This window comes from Ornithodoros turicata, chromosome 1, assembly GCF_037126465.1.
Source record: "Ornithodoros turicata isolate Travis chromosome 1, ASM3712646v1, whole genome shotgun sequence".
Lineage (NCBI taxonomy): Eukaryota > Metazoa > Arthropoda > Arachnida > Ixodida > Argasidae > Ornithodoros > Ornithodoros turicata.
In genome coordinates, this window is record NC_088201.1 from 222,010,475 (window position 1) to 222,024,983 (window position 14,509).

A 14,509-nucleotide genomic window follows, 5' to 3' on the forward strand; every position below is an offset into this window, starting at 1 on the left:
CCTAAAAATTTTGAGCAGTCAGTCTACAGTTTTCCATATTTGACATTTTCTTACCTTTGGAGCCTCATGTCTCTGAAACTGCTAAATATAGCAGAATGAAACTTGGAAATAAACGTGGCAGATAGACTTAATCTGTGCGTTCCGTCCTTTATATATTATTATTCCGTTATGTATTAAGGAAAGCGACCGCCAATTCAAAGCGAATACCCCTTATCGCACGGATAGTCCTTAAAAAAGTTGTTGAAATTAATCTTCGCTGAAGCTGCAACGCCACCAAGCGTATAAACTGAAACTTCAAACCGAGAATGTGGTGAAAAGTTACCTAAGTTACACGTGACATGCCTTGTGACCCTGCTAGGATGAACAGTTTCGACCAATACCAAGTAACCCAAGTGGTGAACGTTGGTTGCTATTGGTTGTTTGTTATCGAGCATCTATAAGCGCATGTTTTCTTCCGGTTATTCCTGACGCTTGGTTTTTATATACCATTTCCCATCGCTTTTCTTCATTGATCGTTCCTGCGGATATGTATTCTCGTTCTTCTTCTGCATCATTTCATACGACTTTCTATGTACCTGTAAAGTGCTTCGGTGGTTCGGAGTCATTCGATACGCTCATTGCTGGCTACGTTTAAAATATATGGCAGGTACCTTCAATATCTATTGACCACCTTTCTCTCTCCAGATCATCTGTACATCTAAGAAGCCATGCGTAGAGTTTTCCGGATAATTTTAGATATCTGATAAGAAGACGAGAGGGATATGATGAGTTTCGAGGGGGATCCGAAAGGGATCCCATATCCCACCTCCCTGTCGTTCTTTTTTTTTTGTCGGATATCTCAAAAATCTGGACAACTCTGTCCATGGCTTGTAAATGTGCACAATGATCCACAGCTTGAGATTCCAGCTGCCCCTTTGCACTCTTTTAACGCATAGTTATTGTGCACATTACCGTAACTGCGCACATTTGGTAAAATATTAGAATGATACAAGCTATTTGCTTATCGGTCTTGATTGTTCCTCACATCAATGTGTTGGTGGGAGAAACAGGACAGGATTTTAGACACATCCTTTAAGCATGGCTAAGATTCGTCAGTATTTCATTGTCGCGCCTAGGGCCGTGGGTTGCAGGACATTATAGTATATAGTCGCTCTTTCACTGGATGGCAGCATAAGTGATACGTATGGGTGCATGTACTTGAGAAATTACCGCGGAGATTGCCTTCAGAGATCCCTGGAAAATATCGCACCACTTCAAATGTGCAACGTGGTTACATTTGACGTGGCTAGAAAACCTGCCTGACTGGAGAAGCTGGCCATAATGGGCCATCATACAAAATATGTTCAGTGTGCTATATGCTTGTCGCGAATTCAGGTGGTTATTAGGTGGCAACTTTTTTTGCCAGGTCCTGAGCAGTCATGTTCGCTTGGTCAAAGCCAGGCATGTCGGCGTGGCGCTTTCCGAGCGCAGCAATTTTCAAGGTAGCACTTAATACGGCTGGTTTCGATACGTCCGTGCACGGAGTTGCTCAACGATATCCGGTGCAGTCACATCCGCAGTGCGAGGGTGGCGAGGGCGACGAAACCCAAAGACTAGCGGACGCGGTGCCCATATCGTGATCCAAGCTCCTAAAACCGCTAGAGCTGGGGCGTGTTGCCTTAAAATCACCGCCCGAATTCGCCATTTGTCGCTTTGTAATCAATCGAAGAACGGACACTATGAAGCGAGTGATGTCTGCACGTCTCCGTATATTTCTCGTCTCCGTTTTCAGCTCAGGCATCGCTCAAAACTGAGTGCTACGCTAAGTCGCATCCCAGGGAGACTATGTACGACACCGTGTGCCTCCCTCCATTAATCATTCTCCGAAGTGCTCTTCAGTGGAACATATTTATTTATTGAGTGGTACTCATTATATGAGCGTCGATTTGCGTAGCAGAGCTGTCGCTAGCTTTCACGTAACCTGCGCCCGTCGTGGTTTTGCAGGATCTAATTTCCATATGCTCGAATATTGGATGCCAGCGTTCGCGATCCTTGTCGCTTTTGACACTTCGATTATCTCATCTCCTCAGCAGAGTTGTAGGAATTACCAACACACATGTCAACATTACTCTTCAAGGGTTCGTACATCGTCTCATGTTTCAGAAATGCCACCATAGCGGACTGATGGGCATGGAAAGCAACAGCGTGACCAATTATGTCGTCCATGTAACCCTTAGTTCGCGTCGCGAGGATACCGTAGACATGTTTGACACCAACGTGACATACAAGATGAAGGTACGTCGCACTATTTAATCAATCAATTATCTACCGCTCAGATTAAATTACAATAAGTTCGCTCCTTCTGCCTCTCCATTGATTCCTGCAGAGTGATGTTTCTCGAAGATACATTGCGTTGAGAATCAAACCTGATCAACTGAGATGTCTTTGTTTGTAGCTTAGTCATGACCGACAAAATGTGAGCACTAAACAATCCTTGACCGCTCTGTGAGAGTACAATTATAAGGAGAAAGAACCTGGTTCTTTTCAATGCGAACGCCATAATTTAATGCAATTACATTTTGCTTAGTCTTAGTCACCTGACAGAATAAGTGGGTTCGGTCTCGTTCTGGTTCAGTTACGGAGCGCAGATAGCATGGTTCGAGCGGGTCTATTCTGGTGCATAACGTTTCAGCGCACTGCAGCAAAAGTTGTGCCAAACAGTGATGAACAGTGCTTGAAATAATCAGTAGTAGAGGTAGATGATCACATTTTTCTAAGCCACCGGATCGAAACCGAGGCTCAGAACTCGTGGAACACGTGTTAAAGACTGGTCATTCTTTCGACTTCCACAACGCGAAGACCTTGACCCATGAACCAACATGGGGGAGGAAGTCAGGAGATTCCACACCCACAAGTGACCTTTGCCCGATTGCTACAAAGGCTTAAAAGGATTTCCATAGTAGTGTGCATTTCTCGTGTGTATCCAAGCTCATGAGGACGCCCGTATAGGCGTCTAAACATCTTTGGATTTTTGTTTATTTTGTTACGTAAGCCAACGTACCATATTTGCTGTGAACACGTCTCCTGGCTTTTTGCCTGTTTTCAACATATCTGAGTATTTCTTTTTTTGTTTACCTTTACCATATCCCAAAATGGCGTACCTGGAATTGTACTTGACTTGCCATCCTATTAAGTACCCAAGTACCCTACTGGAACTCGGTCCACACAAATATCTCCAAAGAAACACTGAAAATGATTTTTGCGCCATTGAGAACCATTTTTTGGAAGATAAAGACTTGCTGGTTATCTACACTGCAACCGGCAGCAGGAGTAGTCAAGCACAGTTGTCTGTCTTTTACTCACCTTTGTCAATGTTTTCCTGCTGCTTGTCTTGCATTATAGATTGGCAACAACTTTCACGCATTGTTCGTGTAGTGTACTGGGAGATTGCTCGCTGAGTCAGGCAGGGTGGTCCGGTCGACCTCTTAGATTTTTTCGTTGCAATATATACTGAGGCCCGGTCCAACCTGGTTTGCCAGTCTACCCTGAATTACTCTGCGTGAAATCACCTAACTTTACAACATTCGCGGGTAATACGCTGGAGTGAACGGAGCACGATGCAATCTTTCTCAAGACCACATTATGCAAACAGCGTTTTGAGATCAAGCATCGACTCATTGAAGATTCGCCTGATGAGTTGATAACACCGCAAGCAAGCACGCGCGTTGTTCAACGCAAGCAGTAAGAAAATCCTACCAGTATGTAAAATGTATGTCCTATGTATCCTATGTATGTACGAGTATGTATGTCCTATGTATGCATGTTTGTGTCGTCCCTAAGCGTGGTCTGCCTCGGCCAAATTCTCGTTGTCTACCAGTATGTCTTCCCTTAATACAGTACCTACTTTCCGTGGTACCCAGATCACCACAAGATCAAATCGAGATAGCAACAAACTAAGACAAACACAGACACGAAGCGCATAATCGTACGCGATTACCGGCGTCGTGTATGATGCCCGCACGTAAATCCACGCATGAATAACATTTTCCAAGCGGCGCAACACATTGGGACAACGTTTGGCCAAGATGATGTGCTGCTTTGGTTACAGCATATACGGTGCAGTAGCAGCGCTACAGTTGGATGTTGTATTGTTTTAGTTCCGGTTCAGTTTCAAGACGACACTGTTCGACGCCCTGCTATTAATAATGAGCTATAGATATTGATGACTTGCGCTGTGGAAGACATACAACTGCAAATTCAAACAAGTCAGCCAAAAGAGATGCGGACGCTAGGAATCGAACCTGGTTCTTTTGATCTATAGTCGTCGTGTGTTGTCGATGCCCCACTAAAACTCTAATCATCATCATGGTCTCTAGTCTCCACTGTACATAGCTGAAGGGAAACGCGTGCAGTGTAGCGGTTAGCATATCTGACCTTAGATCAGAAGATCCAGGTTGGATTCCTAGCGGTAGCACCTCTTTTCCCTGAGTTCTTTGAAATAGTTAATTTCTGGGCGTCTGAGGCTTACTCGTCTGTCTCACTGTCTGTCTGTCTGTGTCACTCCTAATTGTGATCTGCATTCATACAGTTAATGTGGATTTCCTTGTAGTTAAGTTACCGTACGGTCTATACTCGTGTTAGACGGGCTACCTTCATCGATGATCAAAACCAACAGTGCTTGACAGTAGCGCCCCCAAGCGTGTGGTGTGTTACCCACTAACGTAAAAATGATATAGGGTGCGTGTAATTCAATGAATTTTGAGAAATGTACACACGACACCGCTAGGTGGTGCTACGCTCACGGTCATGGTTGGATTCACTGATAATCCAGGAATACCTGTCTAAAAGGGGCGATTAAACCCTTCATAACAAACCTTGGATGGTTTTCACTTCGTCATCCAGTCTCTCTCATCCTGTCTCTCACTTTCTCTCTTTTTTCTATTCTTCAGATGTGCAACGCTCAGAAGTTATACGGCTTTCAAGGGGGCTATGTGCTCTTTGACTTCGAGCAAATAGACACAGGAAACAAGTGCGGGGATACCAACTTCACTCATGGTTACGCGGACGCGCACTACCTCAAGACCTACATGAAAACCTCACTCACGGGTTGCTAGAAGCCATATGTTGATGCGCTCAACTGTATTCTAATCACAGCGCCATTATGTTTGCATTTTGGACTTGCATTTAGAATAGATAGCGGTAGAACCTTTTTACTGTGTCATGAAGGAATGTCATTTCACATGCATGCATACACACTTCTCTCTGGATTGTCTCCTTCCTGACCATTCCAGATATACTGCGCGATACTGCGCTTTTTTTAATTTTTGGGCATCATGGCAAAGTAAGCTATTAGTATTGATATCATTATTACGAGATATTCGTCATTACAACATGCACGTGGAATTCGAGTAACTTATAACACTACACTACACTATTTGTCTACACTATGTAGCGCATGGGGGACTGTTCCCCCGTCCAGAACGCAGCTTTCTCTACCTCTACCTCTTCTTCCTCTAGGCGTCCGACCTAGCTCGCTACATGCACACTCAAAATATTTACGCCCATTTAGGTGTTGAAGGGGTGTATTTAGCAATTTACACCTTACAGCCAAAAGCAGAACACCTATCCAGGTGCAAAGATGGTGTACTGTACAGCTTACACCCCACAGTCAAAATAGCAACACCTATCTTGGTGTAAAAATGGTGTACAGGCTGAGACAAAAGTTCGGGAAACTCACGAGCGGCGTCAACCCTCTGCGGAGCGACATCCTGCGAAACAGGGACGTCCACTTGATCAGAGGGGGGCCAGTGGCTGTTACCACTTGCGATAAGGCTGCTTTCCATGCACATTCGAGGCCAATGTCAGCCATCCACCCCTGAGTGAAAGTGCCCATTTCCGGTTTCCATTTCCATTTGACACTGCTCGCACGTTTTTGACCGAACCTGTACACCACTACTCATTCATTTATGAAATTTGTTTGTTGTTGGTCCTTACAGAGTGTAATTAGGGTAACGACAGCGAACTTCTCGCTTGAAATGGAAATAAATGAAGTATCATTATAACTGTAAAAGTTCATGCTAAGAACAGAAGAAAAGAAAAACAGTACTACAAAAAAGAAAAATGCATTGCAGTTTCTCAAATTCATTGCAATGTTACAAAACTCCATACAGGGCCGCTTGCGCACACAATGAAAGGAGCGAGTCATACAGCTTACTAATAATGTTACTGCGTGTGGAGCTGAAATTAAAAAAATGTGAAGCAATAGCATACCAGTAGTGACACATTGTATTATCGCCTTCCCCGTCCACCGAATGTCTCGGTGTATTGGGCTTTCCCACGATCTTGGATATTCCAGGCAGTCCTCGGCTTCTTCCGGGAATCTTTGGCTTTCCAACCGACATTGTCTTTTTCCGTGCTCGCGGACGCGGATCATTGCACGGCCGGTTGTAGTTGCTGGGGACTGGAAAACACAGGGGGGGGGGGGGTCATTCTGTCATTACATAATTCTTTGAAGCAGACTAGGAGGTCATGGACGGATTGCGGTGCCGGACATCGGTCCAACATGCACTTTGCAACACCGCCCAGAGTTGGGTTGATGTTGGCTGGAACCAGTCCTGTCGACAACGTCAGGTTTTACCACCTCAAGGTGCGGTTGTGGCTCCAGAGATGTGTAAGTGTTCAGCCTGTCGCCGTTGCGAACAAGGCTGACCGCGATAGTCAGACTTGGGGGAGGGGGGGTCGAACTCGGAGATATGACAGCTGCTGCCCAAGGTCGGTTACAACGAACCGGTTTGCCTTTCTGTCATCTTCAGATTAAGCTTCATAAGCCGCTCTGATCGTACTTCTTGATAGACTACTTCGTATTGTCCAAAATGAATTGGACGGTTTCGGGTGAACTGTAGAGAAACACCTTCGTTCCCGTCCACACCGTCCACTCGGTAACTGCCAAGGAAGAAGTCCTCTCCCACACATTCCATCACTCGTGATCCTGCCGACTGCGCCAAATATAATACTAGCATGTGTTTATTCGTCTACACTTTTTTAGCGTATGGGGGACTGTTCCCCCTGTCCAGTACGTACCTTTCTCTTCCTCCTCTCCTCCTCCTTCCCTTCCTCTACGCCTCTGACCTAGTTCGCTACAATAGGTAAGTCGACTTAACCAGGTTATTGGTACACAGGCTCGGTTGATGAAATTAATATTGTGTTAATATACTGAATTTCTCTAACGAAGAAAGGCCATCACCCATCACTGCCAATCAGCCAGCACACTTTCAATTTCCATATAGTCATAATCCGCGCCCAACCTACTAAGCTGATTATGTATATCCTGTTGCACGACCGAGTTTTTATTTGTGTATGGGGACAACTGCCCCACGTGCCTCATGTAAGGCCCTATGTAGGAGAGACGTAAACTGCGGTTTAAGCAGAAAGGAAGAAGTTGCGTCTGCACTGAAGCTATTGATTCTTTAAGTATAGTCTGCACCTGCACTGTAGAAATAGCAACATCCCAATTAGTAAGAGGTGTTCGTATGAGGGAGAGGGTGAGGACAGGTGTAGAGTATGAGGGAGAATGTTTATTAACGATTTTGACTGTGCTGGGAAGAGTACAGCTTTCTTTTCTCAGAATGCATTGCTTAGTATTACTTGCAGCCATGTCTTTCTAAGTTTTTCTTTAACCATTTTATTTCGGTTCTGCGCACCATAGCCGCATTAGTTAAAGCTGCAATGCTAGCCACATCAATGGCGTGTGAATGAACCAAATCAACTGATGACCTGTCTTGGAAGCGGAAAAAATAAAGGCTCTTTCTCACTGCACAGCGTTCTGACTGCACAGTTTTTGATATGATGAATAATACGTAGAGTTTAATTCACGATTTTGCACATTGGACTGCATTTGCACTGAATGCATGAAACCGAATCGCAACACAGCGTGAACCCCTATTTCTATGGCGGTTACTCGTAGACGTTTTCCTGTGCATAGTTTCCCACGATGTAAACCCATTGTGATACACCGCGCGCGTGAGTTTTGGACATGCTCATCGTCATGGACAAGAAAAGAGACTAAAATGTGGAATGATGAGAGGAGCATCAGGCTCGATCGCTTGCCGTATCATAGAGCTACGATAGCGGTGCATTATAGCGTCGAACAAGAAATGGAAGACTGTTTCCACGCTGCGCGACAGCGTGCCGACGGTGCTGGACTTGCTCGAAGGTTGCCAAATCTGGGATGATAATAGAGCAGAGTCACGTTCGGGTCACCAAATGGGCGATGGTGTTCCCCTACATGAGTCCCGACAGGCGACGATAATATGCCATGGAGCGGCGATGACGGTGGCCTATCTCCTTGGCCACGCCGGTGGAACTGAGGAGCGGGTGCTCCAGGCACGTGTCCATCCTCGTCATTGCCCACCGGCCGCCACAAGTTATGGTAAAACACCAGTGGCCAAAATGTTCGTTGGAGCAGGGAACATTATTTTTATTGCCAGGCTGATTTCTGCTTCTTGGTTGCTGATTATCATTAACCGTACCTCGGGGCCCACACCAGATGTCGACCACCGGGGACAAGGACACAAACACACCGTTCTTGGGTTTCACAGCCACCTAGCAGTACCTCGCACTGAAATGATATTTAAAAACATTGTGGTGATATGTTTGCATACTACATGCCAGCGGAAAGCAACCCGTTGCATTCTCCTTTGCAACGGTAATCTAAAAAAAAAGAAAAAAAGAAAAAAAAAAGACGAAGAAAAGGTGCGCCTTCACCATATAACCCAGCATCTGAGCTGCGCCAATCACAGCTGCGTCGAAGTATTCGAGAGCCGGACGAGCGCCTTTTTATGAAAAATATCTCCGGGAAATCGTCACAACAATGTGTCGGTCATCCATTATCAACAGATTAGGAAATTCAACGACATCGTTCTGCATGACGGTTACTTCTGTGGCTCTTATGCGGCGAAGTTCTGCTTGTAGTGTGCAGCATTGCGAGACCGAATTGGTTACTGTCAGACACAAGAGAGAATACGATATACCCAGGACAAAGTGAGATTTCGTAGGGTCCGCTGGAGCGGAGAAATGAAACACAGAACACGATGTATACGGGGCATGGCAAAACTTCCTTGAGGCTGAGCGAAAAAAACAAAAAAACAGACGCAACACAGAATGCGAGTACACATGTGAAAGTATCGTTTCCTCGAGACTGAGGGGAAAGAAAGCCGCGACACAACATCAAAAGAATATTTCTTTTATACTGCGGGAAAAGGGAGACGCAAGACAGAACACGAGACACACAGGAAAAGTAACATTTCGTTGAGACTGACGGGAGAAACATAAATATGCCACAAGATTGAGTACAGACGGAAAAGGCCTATTTCTTTGAGGTCGAAGGAAGAGAGAGGCGGAATACAGAATACCGTGTCTATACAGTGTGGTCCACCACCCTTGATAGAAATTCATAGTAAAAAATGTAGGCCCCGGAGAGACATGCGGTCAAGACATTTTTTCTGCCAATAGCGTTTGCCACATGTTGGTAAATTCTTATTTCATTTCATTTGACGGAAAGTTAATTTCTTGAATTTAACTCCGAAAGTACCTAAGGCCACCTAACGTTTTCTTTGCGGAAATGGCATAAAACGGCAATTGCCGAAATAAATTCGCCGAAAATCCGTGGAAATGAGCCCTTGGCTCTACCTCTTTTTTGACAGGTAGTTGGAGCGCAAAGCTGCGAAGAAAGGAGGTTACATTGACACGCCACACAAGGGGGGAAATGGTTACAAGCTTACCCACGGAACAAACACGCGCACTGAGAGCGGGAATCTCTGGTATCTTATCAAAAATGAGGTCACCCGACGTGCTGACAGGTAGGGACCCTTTCCTCCTCGTGTGGCGTGTGGGTGGACCACTGTATGCATGCAGGTCATAACCTGGGCTAGCTACGGGCTAATATAAAGGGGATCGGAGATTTCGTTTTTCGGAGTACAGCTGTACTCTATACTGCATTGCCTAAAGGGGACAAGGTACAGACGTGCAAATTGAACATCTATTTAAAGAGCACCCTTGACCTACATGCCGTTGCCTCATGTATCTCGATGGCCTGTATAGAAGTACAGTGCAAAAAGAAATGGGAGTAAAATTTTGTTGCAACTTTGGCGAGTTCTAATTAGAGATCGAAATACAATTGACCCGAGGTCTTTACGCACGCTGAAAGCCATTGTACCTGACGTATTGCAAAAAAAAAAAAAAATCAACAGTTTTGGACCGTCGCTGGCGAGGAATAAAGTATTATACTCGCTTCGTCAGAAAGCTCCGCCGCCGAGTCAATATCTTTCGGATTTTTTTTTTCAGCCGGACGACAACACATAGAGCCAAAATATTTGTGCCCCTGTGTGTGTGCGTGTTGCTGCACAACATGTGTTTTCAAAGGAAATCGCTGATTGTGTCCGGACCACCCTGCCTGAGTTGAAATGGAATCGCCCTATTAATTCCGTGCTAGCATCGCCGAGCAACTGTGGCTATGAGAGGCGTACACACGTGGACACATTGAGGGAGGACAGCAGAACGGCTGCGGGAGAGGGGCTAGTATGCGTCCTGGGCCGACTTCAACGGTACCGTGGTGACGTTGGTCGACAGCGAAAGCGAAACAGCCGAAGCGGAGCTGTTGTTTCACAAAGCCGCATTCCTTCACTAATGTCACAGATGGCTTCTTTGTATTGGGGTCAATTCCGACTTCACGACGCACGAGGTCATGAAAGGGCGGCAAAAGTAGATTTCCGTGTTCCCGTCAGCGCGCAAGATTTTCACGTTCCCTCCACGGTGGTATTCCGTCGTCGGAAAGAGACGAAAATCAGGGGGCGTGGCCTTTCTTAGTCACCTTATTGGTCGCCAGTATATCGTTCTCGGCAGCTCTCGCCGATGTCGTGAAAAAAATGCGGCATGGCAGTTTTTTTTTTACTAGACCTCTCTTGTCTGCCAACGCCAGAAGTCAGTGTATTTTCGCCGCCCGTTCACGAGATCGCATCCGGCGTCGCAAAGTGAGGATTGACCTTTCGTGCTACACACAAATGAGGTCACGTTCTTAGTAACTTTCGTGTCTTTATTCGCGTTCCCAGTCCACCGCGGAAAGAAAAAAAAATGCTTCATCGCAAGAGTTACAAATCTCTTGTAGAGCTCTCCTTGTAAACAAGGAGAGGTCTATTTGCAACATGTTCAAAATACTTTACGGGACACTTCAACGTCACTCCATATCTGCCCAATCCGGGGCCCACTCCAACTTTGGCTCGGTGAACGTCGGTAACTTTCAGTTTCTAGAAGTGTTAAAAATTAATTGGTGCGAAAAGTATGAAGAACTGAGAGGTGATGACCTCTGGTGTTTGATCACACATGGTGGTACATGATAAAATCTTGAAACATTGTCATTATATTTCGCTTTACAGTCTCTTTAGGAGGAAAACAGTGAGCCCTATGGCGCTTCCGCATGCTATCGTGTACCCTCTGCTTAGTGACACGGCTGAGCAAACAGTGAATAATACACGTGGAGGTACGCATTCCTTACATGGCACGGCATTGTTCTACTGTGCGCAGCTCAGTACAGAAGGAAAATATTTCATGTTCAGCTACCATGGCGAAAGGATCAAGCGTTTTACTGACGGTGGCGCTAGCGTGTTTTTTCGTTTCTGGTGCACAGACGATGAGAGCGTGCTCTGACGGAAAATTAAGTAAACATTTTTTGTATGTTTCTTGCAGTGTGTCAGGAGAAACTAGAGCAACGATGACGAGCCATCTCTGAGCATGAATTCACTCGCGGTAAAGAGGATACGTATGTAGCGATTGTACTATGATATTAGGCGATTAGATGCCGATTCTCGTGAAACTGTTACGACTAGCATAACGCTGTAACATTACCGACCTACGGAGTACCATTCAAGCGCAAGTAGTGTAACCAACTAAAATATTGATGAAAGATGAAAGTCACTGAAAAGGTTAGCCAGCTGTAGGACCTCTTCCTCGTCCTCCAACCTCCCAACTTCTGCGTCCTCTTTCCCCACACTCCCCCCCCCCTTGTGGTAACTATCACGAACAAAATGTAAAAGTTTACCAACAAACAACGTTGAAGAATAGTTCAAAATTCATCCAGCATGTGAATTATGACGTCTTCCGGAGGGTCTGCCCGCTGAGGAGCCTCCTGCAGCAGTTCGGGGCGAAGGCGTCGCAGGGTGGCTAACGCTGCTGGTACGTCTCCGGCGGTACGGGCGGCGTCGACCCTGGTCCTGTGTAGCAGACCTCGACAATGAGATGCCCTGTGTAATTCTGAGACGTTGCACATAGAGCACAGCAGTCTTTGTTCCTCCTCGGACAGGGAATCGGTGGATCGTGGGGGTGACGGTCGGACAACGTCAGTCCCAAAAAAGGCGTAGGTATCGAAGCAGGATCTTCACCACGGAGGGGGCGTGGCTGCGACGACCATCTGGAGTGAGCCACCCATCCAACAGGGCGGTCTTCCGCCACCACCGTCCAGGTGGCGAGAACGCCGAGAACGAGATCGTGCTGGTGGTCCGCTTGATCCCGGGCGACCTTAGGTAAAATGGAAGTCCCGGGCTCCGCGTTGTCTCGTACGGAGAGGCATCGTAGTCTGCCAGGGAAGAAAAGTGGAATCTGGTGAGAAAGCAATTTCAAACCATGAGAACCTGAAAAGGCTCTCCCCCAGAAGATTATAGCTGAAGACTGCGAAACAGAAATCACACCAAGAAAGACCAGCTATACAAGAGTACACTAGGTAAGAGTGTACTACACTCTAAAAAATATAACTCCTTTTTGGGTGTAATTTGACGATACCCTAACTGACTCCCTTTTTGGTGTATATATACACCCTATGGCAAAACTACACCCCTCAGAAAGGGTGTTGTCTGAACACCTCTTTTGGTGTGATCTAGCGGTACCCTAACTGACTCCCTTTTTGGTGTATGTCTACACCCCCAGGCAAGACAACACCCTTCAGTAAGGGTGTGATGCCGAGGACAACAGAAACACAACGGCTAAAATAACAGGCATATTCTTTATTTCGATTACCTATAATACACTGCATGCACTGCAATAAGAATTACATAGTCACCGCACAATACAAACATCAAAAGTGTCCACCAACGTGTCGACCAAGATGACTGTATTACGGTGAGGCCAAGAGAAGTCCTGCCGCGGTAGTGAAAGAAAAAAATGGACTGTGAAATGCCTTAACCAAATTAAGGGCGAACCACAAATTACGTGACAGTTACGCAGATGACTCAGGCTAGAGAAGCATTAAGAGTATAGACAAACACAGCCCTCGTCAGCATGCAAGCAGCTCAAGATAGAAAGTAAAGCAATCGATAAATGAAGATCGAATTTTACTGGCGCAAAAGCAACTCAAGCTAGAATACGCCAAATCCATGGTAATATTGTGACTGTTGTGATTGTGTAGTTAAAAATCAGACGATTATACTAAAATAACGTAGAAATTAAGAAGCACACAATCATAGTGTAGTTAAAAGACCAATGTCCCTACAAAGCTGCAATCGGTAAAGGGTCAGCGAAGTGTCAGTAGCGAGACCCGAACCCATATCTCTCTAATTTCTGGTCAAGTGTATTACCAATTACACCATGCTGACATCGCCAACACACAAACTTGCCAGGGTCTCGTTCAGAAGACGCGCACAGCCATTGACTCAGCACATCTGACCGGAAATCAGAGGGTTAATGTGGCCTTGTGGTTTCATTGCCCACTTCCTCTCGCGTCTTGAGTTGTTGACTCCTGCCTGCTGCTTTACTTGCTACCACAAATTGCACCAACTTCGTTTGTTACGTATACCCCTTGACTTTGCCTAACGGCCACATGTGACCGTTACAACGCGACGCACACTGTTCTCTCCGTGCATTTCACTTCGGGGTCAAACACAAACTCAAAATACCCGCTTCAAAGGCACCTCAATCAACCAAACAAGCAGACAAGACAAAATACACCGACAACACTTACCAAACAGCACGCTGCAGCGAGACGCTCGGACAAGCTACTCGATCCGATGGGTATGGCGCATCTGTTGCTTGCATCCGTTCCAGACCCGGAACCATAACCCTTGCAGTGCATACTAAACTCATATGGTCAAATGACCTGTAGTTCACCAAACGACCTCCACAAAGAACACGAAAACTACCACAACTAACTCCAACCGCCATAGCAGGAGAACACAGAGTAAACAGCACACTGTTGCCAGACCTGTCGTAGCGAAGCATTAGAAATTTCATGGCCACTACACCTTTTTCACACCAATTCTCGAAATTACACCCTGCAGAGTGGACATACACATATTACACCCATTTCAGATCAAAAATAGGGTGTATTATTTTTCTTGAGGGTGTAATAAGGGAGTAAAGCAACTGATACACCCCAAATACACCCAAATTACACCTAAAAAGGAGTTTTATTTTTTAGAGTGTAGGATTTAGCGACTAGGATAGTGTCAGCTACGTGCGCCGCCTGCGGGGACGCAAACTGTAGCGACTG